The sequence below is a fragment of the Protopterus annectens genome, chromosome 6.part0 (assembly GCF_019279795.1).
Source record: "Protopterus annectens isolate FY-2018-M chromosome 6.part0, PAN1.0, whole genome shotgun sequence".
In the NCBI taxonomy this organism is placed as follows: domain Eukaryota; kingdom Metazoa; phylum Chordata; order Ceratodontiformes; family Protopteridae; genus Protopterus; species Protopterus annectens.
Genome location: NC_056737.1, coordinates 1681114603 through 1681135943, shown reverse-complemented (window position 1 = coordinate 1681135943; position 21341 = coordinate 1681114603).

Here is a 21341-nt window from a genome sequence, read left to right as displayed (position 1 = left end):
AATATTTTGCTTGAGAGTGCTAGGGTAAGGTGCTTCTCCTTAGGAGGGGAGGGGCAGCAGACAGAGAACAGACCTTTTTTTCTCCTTAATCTAAGACTGAGAGGCATTGTATTTGGGAGCAACACTAGGCATCAAATGAGCAGGTCTGTATGCCAGCACTCTTGTTAACCCTAACACTACAGCTTTTATGTGTGTCTGCTTAAAGGTGTATATGGCTAGACCTCTTATGGTCCTTCAAATTGTTTGCCTAGTATTTTTATTGTGTTCCTATACCTTATCCAAATCTTTTCTTGTCAAGATTTTGCACTTACACATAATGGTCAGACCTTTCTACTTTGTAGACTGCCTTTTCACCACTGAATATCAAGCTTGGAATCCCTCAGTCAGACATTTTCACCTTCATTATCTTTTCTGCTTTTATGTTAACAGCATTTTTATGATGATCTACCCCTTCCAACTATTACTTGCTAATCTTCTTATGCATTTTCCAAGGGTCTTTTCACCTCCATGCTTGCAGCCACATCTGTCATTACCTTCCTTGTGCTACTTGTTAATACTCTTTGTTTCTACAGACCCCCACAATGTCCCTTTACCATAGTATCTAGTGTTCATGCTCACAGCCAACTTCACCTAATTTTATCTTCTTACTATAATCTTTTGCCACCGTCTGCTGTGCTACCTGTTGTGTTTCTGCACTGCCTCACGATTTCTCTTTCCCAGATTGTCTTGCAGCAGTATTCCTAACACTGCATTATTTCCTTGGCATGTTGTTTTTGCAATATTTCACACAGCCTGCTGTTCTCCCCTGTTCCCTTACCTAGACTGTTAGTCCACAGTCACAGCATTCTTTCATTTCTGTCTCTATCACATTTCTATTTCTTGTTTTCAAGATTTTGGGAGTGTCTATAACAGCATATTTCACTACAGTAAAATAAATCTATGACGTCTTCATGTCATAGCAAAAATGTGTCACCTTAAAGAATTCCCTAGAGAGGTGTTATGTTATATATTATAATGAAAGTCAATGTAGTAAAAATGAAAAACAAAAACAAAAGCAAAAAAAGAAGAAATTTTGCATTGTGGAGGGTGTGATTTTCACTTCCTAAATTATGTTATGCACTTAGTTCACTTAATAAAAATCGAACTGTAAAATATAACTATAAAATGCATGTTACAAAATAATCAAATAGAAAATAGTAGGTAGTCCACAGATGAGCTAAAAATGGAATGTCCTTTATTGAAACACAAACAAGCGATCCTAGCTGAGTATAATGAAAAGCATCAAAAACATTCCTTATATATAATCAGGTTGTTTGGAGCAAGGGAGTATTTACAGAGGGTGGTTCTGTTAAGTGCAATAAAAACATTAAAGTCATTCCTGTAGCCAAATCACCCTTCTCTCTTAACACCATAGTGTAATCAGAGACTGTGCTAACTAAATCTAGAAAGCTACAGACAAATTACAATATCATTTGTATAGGTTAACCAACTAATCATAACTTTATAAATTAAGAAACCAAACTAACTAAAAAGACTAACAAAAAGATCTACCAATAGACATCTACCAGAATAAATATTAATAAATATACAGCTTTTAACAAAGATCACTTTTGTATCAAGTAAATACTTCATCAGGTTTGTGTGTCAAAAACAAATCATAATATAAATGAACATGTGTATAGATATAGAACTGAAACCTAAGTAGGATAAAAAACACAAATAATTGCTAAGCTGGAAATACAGTGATACATGTTAAAATAAAGCACTAAGGCCATGGGGATCTTTTAAAGTGTGGAATCTAAGAAAACAGTTTGTTTCAGAGTGTTAAGATGGCACTCAAGAGGAATTGCAACCTTTAAAAAGATTAGGGTCGTGCACATTGTGTGCACTGTCAGACTTTCACTGCCTAAAAGGAGAAAATGTAACAAAAGTGTTCAGTTTAAAATCTAAAGTAGGATTTAATGTAAAGCCATCAAACATGATTAATGTATACATGAGCCCTGTAAAGTATATCCTTTATGACATTGTAAGTTAGTGCTAAAAGAAGTAAACAGTGTTTGATATTTGTTTTTAAACACAATATAAGCAAGTAATGTCAGCATTAATCAGTCCTGTATCAATCTTTTAATAGTCTTTTAAACAGTGGGGCAGTTTTCTGAGATCTAACATACTTTTTATGGAGCAATAATAATTAAGTCTCTGTTTTCTAAAAGCGTTCAGTTTCAGCTGCCACAATAGTTTATGTTTTTCTAAAAGATTAGGTATGTCTCCTTCCAGTCCCAAAAGGTCCACATGGTCAATAATTTGTTTGTGTCTTTCGGCTTTTCCCGGTTAGGGGTCGCCACAGCGGAACTCCGGTCCGCTAATGATTGGCAGTAGATTTTTACGTACTGGCTTGCCAGGCCTAATGCACAACCTTCAACAAAGGAATGCCCATTCACGCATGTCGCCACACAGAAGACGCTCTAACTGAGAATCGAACGGGCAACGTCTAACTGTGAGGCGACAACAAGTCAATAATGTGACATTTAAAGCCAGTGTGTCTTTGTGTAGCTGCAGGTGATGAGCCAGTGCGTTATTCTTGCACTTAGCTCTAATTCCGGAAAGATGGCCAGAAATCCTTATTTTAAGTCTGTTGAGCATTTTCCGACATAAAATGATTCACAGTCATTGCAGCTAGCCGTGTAAACCACCTGCATTGAGTTACAGTCACCTCTTGCATTGGTTTTAATTATTTACTTTAAATATGGGCAAAAAAACATGTATCTCTTCTATATGTGCTGACAAAAGGCATAGTTGGCTCCACACTTATTAATGCATGTCTCCTGTGGTCTGGGCCTACCTTCGACCCAACTCCTGATGTTCCTTGTTTTCCTGTACACAAATAAAGGATCGTCTCCAAGGATGTCCATTAAATATGAACTTTCAGTACTTATGGCCCAGTTCTCCCTAATAACATTAACAATGTTGTAATAGTCAACAGTAAAAGTCAAGATATAACTGTCTTTAGAATTGTCGTCCAAAGATTTCTTCAACACCCTCCTATAAGGCCTGTTAAGTGCTGGTGCATTTGTACTTTTTAGTTCAATTATAATTTCCAAAATGCTTCTTAACATATTGCTTTCATATCCTCTCACCAAAAATCATTTTCAAATTAATTTAAGTTCTTAAGGAAGGGTTCCATTTTTGTGGGGATGCTAGCCAATCTATAGCCCTGGGACTTATCAATGTTATATTTTGTCGTGGTAGGATGGAGACTCTTATTATGTAGCAGGAGGTTTACTCTGGTAGGTTTTCTGTAAATATATGTGCCAATTTTACCTTGGTCCAAGTCTTTAGTAATCTGCATATCTAAGAAGACTGCCAGGGTGAGGTTGTGGTGAAACACATGAAGCTGGTGGTTTGATTCAGATAGCTGATAAAGTCTTCTAATTTAGCACTGTCTCCTTTCCACACAATAAAAATATTGTCAATAAAGCACAGCTACACCATGATATATTTCATGTATCCTCTGTTGTTATAAATATAATCCTTCTCCCACTTGCCTAGGACTATGTTGGCTAGGCTAGGGGACATAGTTGCCCCCATGGCTATACCAGCTTTTTTGATAGTAATTTCCATTAAAAGTAAAGACAATGTACCTAAAAGTTTACCTGTTCGTTTATGTTGTGCTGGTGTGCCATTGTTGTTTTTCCTGCAAGAATTAATCACTGTTTGAATACAATAATTATATAGAAGTACAGTATATAAGGATTCAACATCTGTTGTTAATAAAAGACTGTCAGCATCAACTGCAACATTTTTTATTTTCCTTAAAAAATCATTAGAGTCATTTACATGTGAAATGTTCTTCTCAGCCAGAGGTTGCAACAAAAAATCCAGGTAGATGGCTGTAGCTTAAGTCATGAACCCCCCCCCCCCCCCCGCTTCCAACCACTAGCCTGTAAGGAGGGTTTTGTCTATTTTTATGTAGCTTAGGGATTCCAAAGAATGTAGGCAACCATGGGGAAGGTTTTTTTAAATAGTCAAACAAGTTATCTATTAACAAACCATCATCATAAAATGCAGTCAAGGCTGAGTACCAAATTGCTTCTGCATCGGACCATGCGGCAAAAAAGACTGAGGAAATGACGTCGGTCATGCGCATTAGTACCCTGACGTACTGACGTCAGTCTAAGGCGCCATGACCGACGTCAGCCTTATACTCTGGTATTCGGGCCGACTGGGACGCGGACTATACCCAATTGTCAGGACTGCAGCAAGGGAAGACGAAGAACATCTCATAATAGTTTGTGTCACTCAGCATTTCTGTTCTGTCCTCTGGTTATAGCTGCTAGTATCAGTAACAAGAATGCCCCCTCCCTTGTCAGCCTTCATAACCCGTTGAGACTTATCTCTGCCTAGTTCTAATAATGCTTTTTTCTCACGTTTGTTAAGGTTGCAGAACTTTCTCCCTGCTGGTTTTTGCAGTACTTTCCGGATATCCATTTCACATTTGACTTCAAAGGCTACTAAAGTTTGGTGTAAGGAAAGGCAGTAATTATTAGGTCCTTTTATTGTTTCTTCAATAGGTTTTTTCTCAGTGGTATCAGATTTGCCATGGTAAAGAACTTTCAGATTCAAATTTGTGACATAGGATTTTAAATCAAGCAGTACCTGTGCTGTGTCAGACCTGCTGTGGGGAACAACATGTAATCCCTTTGAAAGCACACTAATCTTCATGTCAGTAAGTTATTTTTGGAATGATTCTAAATGATAGAGTATGTTAATAACATGGTTGGTTTCTCTGCCTGGTTCTGGGTCCTGTGGTGTAGTTGGGCTCCCTCATATATTTCATTTCCATCACTCCTGTCCACTGCTTGGTTCTTCAGCCTTCTGGAGCAGCTCTGGTTGGAGTTGGGGATCATTGAAACTCCTCTTGTTCCCTCTGAGTCTCAGGGGATTGTAGTAGTAGACTTCCCGGGGAATCTGGTAGTATTGTCCGCCTCCTCTAGGGCTCTGACATTGGTCCTGGTAATGGTATTGGTACTGGTCCTGCTGTTGGTGTTGTGGTTGATGTCTGTAATGCCCTTCTTGGTAGTGTGGGTCTCAAAGTTCCAGATACTGCTTTTGGTAGCCGTGCTATCAGTGGTCTCGGTTATCCTGTCAGTAAAAATGGGAAAAAAGTTTCCTACTGAAGGTATAAAATACATGACATATGTTGAATGCTATCCCACAATGGGATTATAGAGCTTAAACTCTTTCATGTATAATTTGCATTACTTTAAATATGGAGAAATTCCGTAGAGCATTGCAGTTGTTACCAAACACTAAAGCATGTCATAAGGAAACAAATGGATCCCTGACTGTTCACCCACCACTAAAAGTTAATTTCCATGGCTTTTTTAAAGCATTTGAGATTTTTTTTATTTTTTCACCATTGTAGATTAAGAAAGATTAAAAGCAATGATAATTCATATTGTGTCATAGTAATACACAGAGAATCTGAAAAAGAAAATACCTTGAAAAGCCCGTACCAAAAATTAAAATAAAAAAATAAAGTTAAGAACAAAGCATGGACTAACATACATACCCACGTCTAGCTCGACTGCACTTTCTTGTGCTCTCAGCCACCTTGCTTGATGTGCTACGGACAGCTGACAGCTAAGAATACTTCTTAGATTATCTAAAACATTCCCAACAGTCAAGATCAGGCCACTGAAGAAGCAGACCTGACAGAAAGCAGTCACAGCAGAGACTTAAATGTTCAATGTCTCTTTCTCTCACAGAGTCTGTGGCGAGTATGCACAGCAGGTTCCGCTTTGTAGCTAGCTGCCTTCTGAGCCATTTCCTGCAGAAAAATCCCTAATATGGGAATTATTATAATGCTGCCACCTCTGCACTCAGTCATTACTGAAGTATTCATGGAAACACTTATGCTACAGTAGTGGTAGGCTTCCTGCAGCTGTATTAATTTCTGCATCACTGCTATACAAGTTTATTCCACTATATAGTGATGTGACTAAGCAACACAATGTTTTATTGCATTAGCACAAGCCACAGAAAACAGTAAAGAAGAATGAGGCTGTACTAATGTGATACAAGACATATGGTTAGAGTAATAACTGTCAAAATAACTTGTGCGGCTATGTTTTATGAAGGACAGCTTGGTTATGAAGATGCATTTAAGATATACTTAGTATTAAATGTCTGACTTTATTAAAGTTGAATACTACAATAATTATTTATAGTTAAGAACCAAAATGACATGTAATCTACACAGGAACACGTCTCTTACATGTGTTAGCATACAGTTCTTATAGGTTCATGGGCAAGTACTGGTCTAGCTGTCCTTGTGGAATATTTTAAGCATAACTATTCTTCCTTAATAAAAATCAGACCTTGTATCTCTTGACTTTGAGGGAAGCACCTTAACTATTATGCCAACTCCAACTGATTACCATCAGCTTTTAGATAGAATGCAAGAATATAATGACCTTGGCAATGATTCACTACACCTACCCCCAAGAATTATTTGTGAATGAGTGCGGGTTCATTTTTTGCCCAGGTTCTTATTTAAAATGAGTAACAGTATGCATTGTTATTATAGCAGCCTCATCAATAAACTGTATTTTTGGTTAGTTCCATTCATGTGAGTGGGGGGGGGGGGGTCAAGCAACCACCCTTAACACCTTCCTTCCATTTTTACCACTAGTCAGGTAGGTTGGAGGCTCAAACTCTCATCATGAATCAGAATTAATGGAAAGCAAGGTTGAGAGGGAAACTATGAATTCATTCATCTGTAGACTGTACATAATTAGATTGGTCTATAGTCACATTTTCACCCTTAGGAGTGGTTACAGGTGGGGCTGCTGTCCTGATATAACTTCATTGAAAAGTGCTGAAACTGGTGATCTGACATACCTTCATTAAAAATGTTTATTCAATAGATCCAGTCCAAGAAATTCAGTAAGATTTTGCACTATGGCTGTAATTGGAAGGTATTCACTTTAATCTATATTCATTTGTTGCCACTTTAATATTTATAAAACATATTTCAAATGTGTGTTAACTAAAAGCCTTTTTTATGAAACCCTTATCTGTTTGTATGCAGATTGACACTACAGCACTCTACATTCTCATTTTTTAAGCACGAGGATCATTACACATAAAACGAGTAGCTGCTCAGTGACATCATGAGACATACAAAACAGATGCAGCTAGAATAGGGATGTACAATTCAGGAAGTATGCAAGTGTGACATCACAATGATGTTCTCCCCCAAAATGTCTTATGTCATGCTATAAAGACATGGGAGAAGGAGATTTCCTAAAACATTTCCACGGCCTGTGTGGAGCTCATTTCTAAGCATTTGATAAAAGGTAAGGTGTACTACTCAGAAATTATCATTTTCAAAGACAAAGTAAGGTTACAGACACACATTAAAAAGGCTACAATGCTTAGTACAGGAAGTAGATAAAAGCATGCAAAGTGGGTTAAATATTATATTTAAAACACAGATTTGTTGCCCAAAAGGAAATTTACATCACCATAACTAAGAACAGCAGTAAATATCATAAATTTTCCTAGCCTCACCACTGCAATGATTGTAATATCTTACATATGGAGCTATGTCGGGAATTACATTTTAAAGACCCCTCTCCATATTATGATTTAGTTATCCCAGCCCTAGTCTGGAAGCTAATATAGTCATAAAATTATTAGCATTTTTAAGAAGCATTTTTTTTGTCCATTTAGCTAATAGCGTATAAAGAATTATTATACTTTACAAGCACTCATTGACAATGGTTTTCTATTACTTCCAATATACTGATGGAACATAGGTCAGAATTGCATGCAGGAAAAGGCCAAGACACAGCAATAAGAAATGCTTCACAGCAGTTAAATCTTATAATACCCAAGTACTGTTATGGCTATCTAATTAAGTTGCAGAGTTCATCTGCATCCTTATAAACTTCAGGTCCAGTGATTTATTGCTGCTGTGTAGTTCATACAGGTATTTTATGTGTATGATATAGTTCTGTACGCTGCTTAACAGTTTGAACTAAACAGCAATCTCGTCAACTTGCTTATGAAGCAATAAAATATTTATTTATTTATTTTATTTATTTTATTTAACATTTGTTGACTGGGAATGTCCGACTAGGTTCCATAGAGCCTGTTTTCAGCGGAGGCCCGGGGAGAAATGCTCCAGATGCATGTCTTTGGAATACCATATCAAGTTAATATTTAAGAAGAAGGCATGAAGTTACAATGCATAATCACAGAGCACGGCACACTTATTTTTCAGTTTATGACCTACAGTGCTTTACGGTATTGGATGATTTCAGTGGCATGATGTTTTCCAGCCTCCAACTTTTTTTTCTGTATTTTATCATGTGCTATGTCATGTGATCACTAGCTAAGGAAAAAATTTTAAGTCAGCAACAATAAACATTACATTATCTGCTTGTGATATCAGTAGGCAGTAAGTAGTAGGTGGCTGTTCTCAGGCAGGACTCTGTCTTAAGGAAGTAAGGAAGCTGTAAAGCATTACTTTTTAAAGCATTGTATCCTTTGCAAACCTTATTTCAGTAAACTCTTTGGAGCCTGAAATATGATGGCAACTCTAAAAGGTCACAATCAGTATCATACATCATCACTCACTTGGGATTATTTTTTTTTTCTTTTGTGTATTTACATAAGTATGTGGATGACTGCCAGTTAGTGACACTTACTTTCCTTATAGTTCTTGCCATTTAATTACTGGTTTTTCACTTGTACTACTATGGGATAGATTCCAAAAGCATGCTGAGAATGTTCTGCAGTGTACACATGGTGTATGCATGCACCATCCGATAAACATCATCCATGTAGCTGTGATTTATGGGCATGTGTATTCCTGTGGACAGCAGAGATTGGATTTGGGAGCATGCCAACACTGTAGCAGTACCTGGAGGAGAGTTTTGACCCTGATCTTCATTTACTCACTCACTTGATATGTGACTGCCACTGTCATGGTCAGTACCTTTTGATCTGGAGACTGAACCCTGGCTGGCTGCAATATCCAGTGTGGGGCTGAGAACAGTTTCCTCAAGCAGTGTGACCTGTGTGCCATGAGCTGTGTCTTGTGTATCTATCACATCATTCCCTGTTTCAGGGTCAGTGGAAGATCCTGGAAAGAATGGAAGAGATGAAATATTGGATAACAAAATAACAGCCCTATACATATGCTGTGCTATTATTAATGTACAGAAAGCAGTTTAATAATATAACTTACTGTGATATAGAATAGTACAATAAGAAAAGGATTGTGCATTTTCATGCAGGAAGTACAGCCAATACAGCAGAGTGTGAAGGGCCTGTAATGAAATATATGTCAACAGAACAGCCATATCAACACATTATTAGTGATGATGGAATGCAGGCAACATATTACCTGGTCTGTCCTCATGAGATGATGTGATGTGTGTCCCTGCAAATAAGGTGAACTGTAATATGCATGATAAAACCTGGGCACATCATTTCTCCAATAGCAGGGTAAGTTAAGCTAAGCTACATACATGACATACCTGAGCATCTGGGGGCAGCAAACTCAATCCCCCCTCCAGGAATTCATCTATCTGCAGACTTGTAATGGAGAGATGTGAGAAATTCTTCAGCCTCTGAAGGTAGCAGCTGTACTTGCATACCCTCAGTAGCATTGTGACATTGCCTGTAGTTACATACATGTGTGGCAACAGGGGATATCATGTCACTTTACCTTCTGTAACAAGCCCTGGCAGTCCTGCCATAGCCATTAGCCACATTGACTCTGCATGCATTGCCCTCCCAGTTGCATGCAGTACCTGCATGTAACCTCAACCGCTCTGCTGAATTATCAATGTCCATGCTTCTGAAGAGTCTCCAGAAAGAAAAAAAATAATTTTTCCCATATAATGAAGTTGTCTAAATTATTCTATGGGCCTGGCATAAAACACAAATGCTGAATATAATATCAGTTAAATCAAGTTGTGCAGTGGACATGACATCGCAATAACCAATACTAACATATATTCAACAATGCCATGTCCTCAGAGTGCAATGTGCCCCTGTGTATAAGAGACAGATATGTAGCTACTCACTGTGAACCTTGTATATCCCACACATGTATTCATGTGATAGGTACCATACAGTGTTATCATGCCATTTATATGAGGACAAAAAAGCAATAATATGTGGGTCTTACCCCTGACCTGAACATATACCAATGTGAGCAAGAGATGTAATTGTACAGCATTGCATAAATAAGATATATCACCCACAGCAGGCACAGAACCCGAAACTTAATATACATGCCTATACAGGAGAATGCAACTGATACGTACAGAAAATATTTGAGATGCTACAAATACATTTGTGGACTGCGATGTCCCTCATTTAGGCCAGTAATCAAGGAGTCACAGTCCTCACCACGAACACCAGTTTGCTGCACTGTGCTTTTGAGATTATGAACATAAATAAAAAATGCTTTGTGATTGTCTTTGGCTTTATCCAAACTATTTTAGCTTCAAACTTGGCTTTGATAAATTTCATTAAGCTTTCAGCAACAGGGGCTCTAACATTCTGAGAATTACTGTTCTTACTTTTGGTCATAATTCTTTTCCTTTTATTACAAAGTGTTGATATTTTGGTTCCATCATGCAAGTTTGTTTCTGGAATTTGCCCTGCACTTTTTTCTATGTGGTAGCTGTTTATGTGTTGGTATAGTGTGGTAGTGTACATTTCTACATATTCAGTAGAGTTAGCAGGTTTTGGTGAGGATCTGAAACTTGCCAATGTATCACTTAGGAGTAGGTAGTTTGTCTTAAACACATTTCTAAATGTACCTTGGGTAGAATGGAACTCTGGTTTCCCTTTTATTTTGAAAGAGGCTGCTTTATGTTCACATCTAACAATTGTTGAAGATATACAAGGACTGGTGCAAGATGCTTTGTTATTAGTAAGGACAAGATCCAAGATGTTATTCCTCCTAGTGGGGCTAACTGTTTCAGGGCATATATATTGACAAAGTACAGGACATCTCTGTGCTTGTGCACTAGTGGTGGTGTAGGTTTTCCAGTCTATAGTCAGATAGTTTAGATTACCTTGGAAAATGGTACTGGGTTTAATACAGAGTGATTCGATATGCATTGTGGCTTGGTCATACAGAAAGTTCTACAGCTAGCTAATACATGGTATGGGACCTTTCTGATGGCTATTTGAGCATGAAGAAGATTTAGTGCATCATGCAGTTTTACCAGCCTTGATGAGTCTTCTTTGGATGTAGATGGGGGTGGACAATTGGCTCCTTATTGAAATGTTGGCGTTGAATGTTGATAAGCCAAAAAAAAAAAAAAAAAAAAACAGGAAAAGAGAGAGTCTCAAAAATTTGCTCTTCTCCTATAAATTTCTTTTTGCAGTGGAGCAAGTCTCCCTGCACCCCCCCATGTGGGGGACCCCCCCCCTCAAACTTATACATACCAACTCCAAGATTGCCATACCTCAGACAAAAGGGAATATTGGGAGAAATTGCATCTTGGACTTGGTATATACAAGTCTGATCTTCTGGGCATTCAGTCCCTGCATTTTGGGACTCACTCTAACAGGTCCCAATATTCCAAGTGGTTACCTGGGCAATGTCTTTGCCAGTAATGGAAACCTTAGAAGAGACAGATGCAGGCCAATCCTGGTGAAGTGGTGAGATCTGCCAATCATATCCTCCCAGACTTACAACTATTGGACCCCATTTGAATGACATTAAAAATTAAGCCAATTCTTGAAGTCAATTATTTTTTGCTCATATCACGGCATCATCTTTGGAGAAGGCAGAATGCTGCTCAGGGTTAGGCTCATACTTGCCTTGGACACATAGTCTGAGAGCTCCGTCATGTCTCTCTTCATATAGTTCAGGGAGGAACACCTCAAGTCATTGATACTGGCATGAGCTATTACAGAGTCATACTGGTACTTGTTGTTCAAGGATTTGAGTGCATGCATACTCTGATAGATCCTGTCACCAGACAAGCAACTAACCATCATTATTTCTTTGCTTACTATGGAAAGAGTCACATCTGTATGTCTCAAAATGGAGTCACCTATAACAAAAATGCTTGGCTGCGTCAATGCCTGCCTTATGGACTCAACTTCTCTGACTTTAGGACTCCTTGTACTATGTGAGGAAGTAGGCTTAATATGCTGAGTGTGCTTTGTGTCTGTGTTGTGTTTCGGAGGTCTTTGAGTTTAGGCAAGTTACTCTTTAGAACCTCAGCATGTGATGGATTATGTGTATTATGTATGTGTATTGTGATGGCCTTGGAGAGGTGAGATGCATGGTGTATTGCTGACAATTGCAAATGTTTATTATAGTTTTCTGTGTCTGGATTACATTTTAAGTTCTTTGGTGTTCACAAAGTGTCTGACTTCAGTAATGACCTATTGCAGACTCAAGATATTTACATTTTTTCCTTATTTAGAAGACTTGTTTATCTTTGTAGAGACTTTTTCAGTGTCAGAAATGTCTTCCTTGGGTCAGAGATCTCCTTCACAAACTAAATTTCCAGGAGTACATTCATAAGTCTTATTCAATTTGCTCAAACAAGAGTTTTCCTGAAGTGTCTCCTAGATAACAAATATTCAAAGAATATGTATTCCACATGAAATAAGTTGATATATATATCTCTAAATCTTTTCTTGATTTTTTTTGTCCATGCAGTCCTAGATTTCAGCAAGGAATTTTCTCAGGATATTAGGATTCATGGCAATCATTATTCTCATGATTCCTTCAACCAGATTCCACATGAGAAAGATTTAATTGTAGCTAAAATCTGTATGCTCCCAACATAAACATCCACTGAATTTCTAGACTCGAGTCTTAGTATTTGTAAACAGTGAACTTCTTTAGTGGAGAGATTAGTCTTATGGGAAGACAGGTTTCCATTCTCAAGCACAGTCTGTAACTATGGATGTCAAAGTGCAGGGTCTTTGGAAATAAAAGGACAGACAAAACATACATAAACATAAGAGATATTGGCAGCCATAAATGATCTAAACTCTCTCAATCTTCTATGGCACTTGGGCCATTACAAGTGATTTCAGACACCACCACAGTGATGTACTACATAAAAAGTGAGGATCCAAATCTTATCCTCTGTGCAAAATGACCATAGTAGCCTAGCACAGTCTCACTCTGCAGGCATCTTACATCATGTTAGAGCAAAATATAATGGCAGACAAACTGAGTAGGCCAGGACACTCCCTCAGAAATGGAAACTGAATGGGGGGAGGGGGGTCTTCCAGTGTTTGATCTAGCTCTGGGGAATATCTTGTGTAAGTCCTTTTGCCTCCATTCACAACAAACATCTGGCAAAATTCTGTTCCAGGATTCTTTGCAAACAGGCCTGGAAAACAGAATAATTTTCATTTCCTTGGAAAGGAATGTTCTTATTTTCCTGTCCACCTTTTCCACTAATATCCAGATTACTCTGAAGATTCAGAAGGACTTTTCTAAAATCATTTTGATGACTCACTTCTGGCCCAAATGACAGTGGTTGTCCCTTCTTTTGGAAGTGACCAAGAGCAATTACCACAAGTCTTGTCACAGACTGGACCTACTTATACAAAACAAGGGTGACACACACCATCTTGAAATAACTTCAACTAACTCCCTGGATGATAGAATTTTTAATACCTTCTTAGGTACATATTTTTGATGATGTACAGCATGTATTAATGGATGCAAAGAAACCTTCTAATAGGAAATCATATATTACAAATATTTTCTAGTTGGTACCAAGACAAAAACTACAATCCTTTGATGGCTTTTATTTCTCTGGTTCTACAATATTTCTGTGAGTTATTATCCTCTTTATCCTCTTACCTTTTTTACTTGTTTGTCAATGTTCATTTGTCAGATATTTCAGCATGTCTGCCCATGGATCCTCTCCTTTTAATGCATTCCCATGTCAAAATGTTTCCAAAGGGGTTCTGCATACCCATCCATCTAGAAAACAGGTGGATTCTCCTTGGTGGCATAATCTTGTTTTGGAGAAATTAATTCTTGCTCCATTTGAATCAGCTCATCAGGCTGATTTGATGTTTATAACACTGAACGCAGTTTTGCTATTTCTTTTGACCTCTGCAAGTAGAGTGTCTGAGCTACATGCTCTTGTGGTGGGTCAACATTATCTCATTTTCCACAAAGACAGGGTTTCCTTGGGAATTAATCCTACTTTTATGCCTAATGTGATATTCTAGAATCCAAAAAACAGGGAGAAAGAACTACTCATACTCTGGATGTCCACATACAACTTGGGTATTATCTTGATAGAACTAAAACCTTCAGAGACTCTGATCAATTATTAATTTCTTCTGAAGATAAGTAAAAACATATCCTATACCAGAGCAGACTATCTCAAAGTGGATGTCACATGCTAATTCCGTTTGTTATATCCAACACAGCAAAACTATTCCAAGCAGGATCAAGGTACATTCTATCAGGGCCTTGCCTTTTAAGTGGCTTTTTGGAAAGGGGTGGACTGTAGAAGTATTCTATAAGCAGCAGTTTCATCTTCTATACATACTTTTACAAAGCACTACAAGCTAGATTAATTTCCCACATCTTTGCTAGGATGATTCACCAGGGGCTTCTGAACCCTCAGCCTGCTTCCTCCCATTCAAGCTATGGCAGCTTACCGATAAAGCTAAGCCTACTGCAGCAGTGATCAAATGATGAACATAGTACAGCTGCGTAAGCAAATTACCATAACATCAATACTAGAATAATCAATTATGTAGTTGCTGTTCCCTCCCTCCACCCCCTTATTTTTATCAATAATCCAAGACTAGGTACAGGTATCACAGCATTTACCCACAGTTGGCATGGTTTGATCATGCATGTGAAGCCTGACCCATGGGTAAATCCTGTGATACCTGCACACAAGTGTGGATTATTGCTACTAGACAATATGTAGTCGGTGTCATTCTAGGGAGATCCAGTATGTGTCAGCTTGAGATGAGATGGCTGACAAGTCTTCCTGCTTGGCCAGGGATGGCCTGCACCTCTCTTACCAAGGCTTTTACATTCTGGCTAAAGCCTTTGCTGTCCCCATAGTGCCCTTTTAGGCAGAGTCTATCTGAGGGATATTCCAACCTAAACATTTTTAATTTAGACCACATTAATGTGACTCTACTCATTGTCAGGCATCTTCACAAAAAATGGTTGAACCTGAGGCTTTCTTGCAACTTGAACTCATTCATATATGTATAGTTGCAGAAACATGGTTTCAGGGCAATGAACGCACTCCCTCTGTTCCTGGGTATAATGCCTATCTCATCTTCAGACCCACTGGTAATTGTTGGAGAGCATCAGTATTTGTCAATGTTATCATTACCTCACAACAGATTCCTTGGTACAGCCCATGTGAACTCCACAAAGTCCAAGTCACCCGAAACAAGACTAATTACCACTTGATATCAATAGTACACACTCCATATTCCTTTCTGAGCACAGTAGCTATCTTAACACATTAGGTGAAGTTTCCATTAAATCCCAGACATTTCTAATGGCATACTTCAACTATCCATCAATAAACTGGCTAAACTACACTGCCAATGGCCAGCATGCCTAGCACTTCCTTGCCATTACAAATGCTAACTCTCCGTCACACATAGTTAAGCATCCTACTAGTGGCCCTGATATCCTGAATCTAGTCCTCACAGATATATTCACTTCCTGCACAACTCCATATTTATCCTCACGTGTTGTTAAATCAAACCATAATGTAGTAACCTTTTCCTTTAAAACTGGTGGTACTTTCCCTATAAATAGCTCTGTGTTTGGAGACTTCACGAAATCAAACTTTCAAAAACTAATACTACTGCATCCATAGGCCATAACAACATACCAGGCTGCCTGATTATCAGTCTCAGTGTCAAATATGGCCTTTCTAATCCCCTACTTAACCTCTTTAATTTAAGCCTCTCCCCTGGTTACATTCCTGAAGCCTGGAAATCAGCTGCTGTAATGCCATTACACAAAAGTAGCCCAACCACAGACCCTGGTAACTATAAACCGATTAGCCTCACTAGCCTCATATATAAAGTTATGGAGTGCATTATCTCAGACTTCATTAATCTGAACACTGAAAATGTCTCATCCCTGGGCCCTCATCAATTTGGCTTTATCAACTGATGTTCCTTCCTCTTTAACCTCATTACTTTCTTTGAAAAAGTATCTGAAGCAGTGGATAGTGGTTATGCAGTGCATACAACATATCAAGACCTGCCAAGGCCTTTGACACTCTTCTCCATGCAAGCATTATCCATAGTATTGTTAATTTATTAATTTTTATTTTTATTTAACACTTGTTTACCGGGAAAGTCCAACTTGGAACGAATATAAATCATTGTATTGTGTGCTGAATAGGTAACTGGTTGTCTGACAACAAAACCATGTGGTTAGAGTAGCAGGTGCCACTTCTGAAAGCAAAACAGTTACCAGTGGTGTACTATAGTACTCAGTTTTGGACCCTCTTCTATTTGGTATATATTTCTCAGATCATCAAGCCATTACTTCTGGCCTATGGTTAACTTTTGCAGATGACTATAAATTGAGTGTTGCTGTCATTCAATCTTTAACTGACTCATAATTGCTTAACATGGCTTTGACAATTGGTGCATGGACATTGGTCTCAAATTAAATGTAAAAAAGGTAGCTTATTTCATTTTGGTAAACAAAACAGTTTCACTTACCATACAGGAGATGCACCCCTCAAATCAGACACTGTTGTAAAGGATCTATGTACTCTCATTGATAATTCCTTATCATTTAATCGTCATGTCTCCACAGTAGTTTGGAAGGCCTTTTATCTAGCCCATCTAATTTTTAAAGGCATCTCCACTAGATAAAAATACGTTTTCATTTCTCAATAGTTATATCGTATCAGACTCATTATTGAATATAATGTACCTTTTGGCATATATTTATGCAAACATATCACACAATTTGAAAGACCTCAGACATTAATAACTTAAAAGATCAGTGGCCTCAAAAATCTTAGTTATCAGGAGATACTGGCAGATCTTTCTCTGTAGTCAGTCTCTTACAGACTCCTCTGTGGAGCTCTATGTCTAGCCTTTCATGCCATGAAAGATCCAACCCTATTTGATCTCTTATTCCTTTGCAGAACAAATGGTACATCAAATACACTGTTAAAGGAACTAAACATTCATCAGCGGATAAATAACACACGTCTGTGTGATAGAGTCATATCCCGATGTATCCTTCACCTTTGGAACAAACTTCCACTAAATGTCAAGCACAGTAGCACCCTTGCCATTTTCAGCTCCCAGTCTATCTTATCTTACCTTTCTTGAAGCTAGAAAATTTTGAACAGGGTTTTTAAGTTAGGCTTGAAATGGTCTGCAGACTAGTTCCCTAGTACTTACCAATGAACCTATGAAGAGTATTTTAAGTAAGAAACTAGTTTCCTTAAATAATTTTAGTGCATCATGGCATGTTAGGGTTCTTCTGCCTCCTCTGCTCCCTACACACATGCATCAGTACAGTGAAAAACAGGCAAGGGGTAGAGAGCACCTCCATAGCATTTTGTCTCTTTCCTTTTTTTAATATTTCTGGGTTACATTTCAGCTAATTTCATCAAGAATTGTGGGCAAAGTCAAAAATAATGGGAGACAAAGGGTAGGACTGGGATAACTTTTGGTTGAAAAATAACTAGAACAACAGACTTTGGCATTAGTGTGCATTCTGTGAATAATCAGAAGGGTGAAACTCTAATGTCTGGGAATTTACAAGAAAAAAATATAAGGAACAGGGCTGAAATATGAATAAAATCCGAGACATTTTGTAAAACTGTGGACATTTCAAAGTTCTAGCTGCCCACAATATGATCTATTTTACTTTTGATAAGCATACCACTCGACTGTGTAAAGTTTTGTAGGACGTGCCTCATCTTACTCATATTTTACCTTGTCACTCATAAAATATGCTATGTGAGTTACATAGCATATGGCAATAGAAAGTCGGGTTGCTCGACAATACTTCAGTGGTCAAACTTCTTTTTGTTGGTATATGCTCAATTTCCAGTGGGAATGCTAACTGGGCTGTCCAAACAGTGTGCATGTATTTGAATGGAAATTACTCTTTATTCTATATATATATATATATATATATATATATATATATATATATATATATATATATATATATAAAACATTTTTTTATTTTTTTTTTTTTATTGTCAGGGGGTGCACATTGATTTTATGTACTTAATATAATCCTCTTTCAGGGCTCTGGCCTCCCTTTTTTCAGTTGGAATAAAAGGTCTGAAGGGTTTGCACACAAAATGTTGATTTTCTACAGCTCTACTTGAGCTGCCAATAGTCTGGGCACATAGAAGGTGCGTTATAATCCGGAAGTGGGTAGCTGTTGTGTGCTCTACAGGATATAATGCATACATCTAGGACCACCACAGCAGTGCTCATTTGAACATCCACTACTATGGTAAGTTTACTTACACAACTGTAATTTATCTGTCCAGTTGTCCGTCAGGTATGTCCCATTATACTTTAATCAATGCAATGGTCTACCACTATACCACTGCATATGTAAACAACTTGTGCCTTTGCGCAGTTAATTGTTGGTTTAAGTTTTTGGCTTTTTGTGTGGATTTGCCTTCAACGTAGGTGTTTTTGAAGTTATGCTCACTTGCTAATAAACATGTAGCACATTGCCCAGAGAGCACCTATCATGAAACTAGTAGACAGTAAGAGTCAATGGGAATTGTAGTCACACTGATTTCTGCTGATGTCTTACCTTGTGCATGCTACTGTTATGCTAGTTAAGGCTGTTATCAGGTATAAATATATATCTATATGTATCTATATCAATATCTATATCTATCTATATATATATATATATATATATATATATATATATATATATAGCTATCTCTCTCTCTCTCTATATATATATATATATATATATATATATATATATATATATATATATATATATATATATATATATATATATATATATATATATATATATATATATATATATGTATATACATGCATATATGTGTCTACCGTGGTGGTGGTGCTGTGGTAGCATTGTCGCCTCACAGTATGATGTTGTCCTGTTCGATTCTCAGCTAGAGCGTCTTCTGTGTGGAGACATGCGTGAATGGGCATACCTTTGTTGAAGGTTGTACGTCAGGGCCAGCAACTCGGCACGTAAAAATCTACTGCCAATCATTAGTGGACCAGAGTTCCGCTGTGGCAACCCCTAACTGGGAAAAGCCGAAAGAAACAATAACATATACGTGCATATATGTATAATATATATATATACATATATATATATATATATATATATATATGTGTGTGTGTGTGTGTGTGTGTGTGTGTGTGTGTGTCTGTGCAGTAAGACATGTACACGCAGAGACAAAAGTGTAAGTGTGAGTGTGTGGATGTATGTGTGCCAGTGTGGGGAAGGGCTGGAGGCACACTGAACTAGGTGGGGTTGCATCGGTATGCACACATATGCATAGGTACACATCCATATAAATATATCATATTTCAACATTGGTGACAATTATGGCATCATATTACAGTATTGCATCTTACTCACATGCATCTGTGTATATTGCAGTTACAGTAATATGTGAGGGGGTGTATATATATATATATATTGTGACCGATAAGAGGATATTTTGCAGCACAGTGTAATGCATGCATGCTGCAAGGCATGTGCTGTATTCACAGTAACATGCTTATCATCTATACCTGTGCACATGCGGAGGACAATAATTGTATTATGTTATCCTTGCACAAATAACATTCTAATTATTTATGGAAAAATATCCAGATGCATATTGCTTTGTATTGCAATGCCTGATGTTATTATTAAGCAATTTGTAGATCAAGACAATTTTGTAATACAATGTTTAGATTCTGTGTTATCATAGATCAACATTGCTGTTAATTAGTAGCAAGATGATCATGAGATGCATGCAGAATCTTGAATGTCAGCACTAAAGGCCAAGTCTACATTGCTTCTTGTACTTTGTAATGATGTATGACAAATGTTTGGTTATTATGTCCACAACTAGAGTTATAAACATGATGTCCATCCAGCCTTTGACTACGTGTCTATAAGTACACTTGCCCGATTACATTTTTTTCATGCCACTACCAGCCACCCCTGTGTAACATATTGTGCCAGTTACATAGTGGAGATGAGCATTACTTCTGATATTCTTGTAGTTTCTGATGCCTTTCATCAAGGAAAGGAGTCCACTATGGAATTTATGATTATTCATCAAAAACTATTTGTCCAACACACAAAAAAAGCTGAAAGTTGCTTTCAGCGAATAGGTTTTTAAGTTTTTTTTGCAAGGGCAAACTCCCCTCTACCTCCCCAAGTAGGTAGAGAACCCTGCCTCCCAATGTATATATGCCAGCTCCATGCTCACACAACATTGAAGAAAGGACATAACCACTTATTTTCTGAAAGTAGATTTTAGTGATAAAACCATTGTACTATTCATTTGGAAAAACAGCATTCTGCTCAAACACACGTCCCCCCTCCCATGTTCCAAATTATGTGGCAACGCCCTTATCCTGTCATCACAATGGCAGCATACAGGCAAATTAGGTACACCAACCCAGAATACATGTGATGCAGTACAACCCTGCATTTTACTATGGGAACTGTGGCACGTATGTAGAATCACCATGACCTTGAGCTGCACATGACGTTGTACCTCACTGTGCATACATTTCCTGTTTGTATGGGTAATTGACTGCTGCTGTTGCTGCAAACTGTCATACTGCCAGTAACCAAGGCTAAGTAGAGTTGATGTACTTTAAACTATCATACATCGGTGCTTTGGTTTACTCAACATCATATTAACTTATCTAGGCAGCATGCAGAGTTCACATCCATGATACACTAAGAGTTCAGTGTGTCACACAGCTTTTTTTGGTGACACATCTCATGTGTATGTCAGCCATCATGAATTTGTCAGACTCATCTTGGCATTATTATCTCATATGCAACAGACATCTGTAAGGGTATGCTACATTCATAGTTAGTGACAGACATACATTGCATTGTCTACCTCTATGATCTGTTAGAGCCACTGTGTTCTGTAACCCATATCCAGAACAGTACAGTATGGAAGTAGCAGTCTGTAACCGGCCTGACCAGGCCATGTTCTCTATGATAACCTGTATGTGACTAAGTGTTCTTACAATGCAATACAGTTATGCATGCATATGGCATGATGTTGAATGTCTGCATTATGCAGCATTAGTTC